Source organism: Eriocheir sinensis, unplaced genomic scaffold (assembly GCF_024679095.1).
Source record: "Eriocheir sinensis breed Jianghai 21 unplaced genomic scaffold, ASM2467909v1 Scaffold708, whole genome shotgun sequence".
NCBI classification, from domain to species: Eukaryota; Metazoa; Arthropoda; class Malacostraca; order Decapoda; family Varunidae; genus Eriocheir; species Eriocheir sinensis.
The window spans coordinates 151,461-152,500 of record NW_026112063.1 but is presented as its reverse complement, the minus strand read 5'-3'; positions in this window follow the sequence as shown (position 1 = coordinate 152,500).

Here is a 1,040-nt window from a genome sequence, read left to right as displayed (position 1 = left end):
AGGAACTGAAGGATGTCAGTCCTGAGGTACAATACAAGAAAATAATTTTGAAGTGCAAAAAAATTTCTGAGGCACATGTCCCTAAAAAAAAAATCTTAGCGTTGCAGCCCAACAACATACCAAGAGACCGCAAGGTATTGATGCGTAAACGAACAAAGCTGCGAAGAAAGTTGAGAGAAACTAGCAACGAACAGAGGGTAAGGAGAATTGAGAACAAAATTAACATCCTTGAAGCAAAACTAAAAATATCTGTGGACAACGAGATGGCAAAGAAGGAAGCACAGGCTATATCTTACATCAAAACTAACCCTAAATATTTCTACAGGTACGCAGCTACAAAATCAAAAACAAGAACCAGCATAGGCCCCCTGATAGACGCTAAAGGGCAAACGGTGAGTCATCCTCAGGAGATTGCCGACGAGCTGATGACACAGTATGATGGGGTGTTCAGTATCCCCCGCCAGGATAAAGTTGTTGCCTCACCTAGCGAATTTTTCTTTACTAACAATGATACAGACTATAAAACTGATCTGAATTTCACACCCACAACCATACAAGAAGCAATAAAAAATGTTGCAGCAAATGCAGCATCAGGGCCGGATGAATTCCCGGCAAAGTTACTAAAACGCTGTGCTAAGGAACTGAGTGTCCCCTTGTTCTTTTTATATAGGAACTCGCTTGACAAGGGGATAATACCACAGATATTAAAGTATGCCAAAATTACACCGATCTACAAAGGAGGATCGAAGTCACAAGCTCAGAACTACAGACCAGTTGCTCTGACTTCTCACATAATGAAAGTTCTCGAGAAAATAATAGTCATGGACGTTGGAAAATACCTGGAAGACAACGACAAAATGAACGAAGATCAACACGGTTTCCGAATGGGCCGCTCATGCCTCACACAACTTCTTAACCATCATGAGAAAATTATTAATGCCCTAGCGAAAGACAAAGTAGTGGATGTTGTGTATCTAGACTTCGCTAAAGCTTTTGACAAAGTTGACCACGGAATACTATTACATAAGATGCGAAGCCTA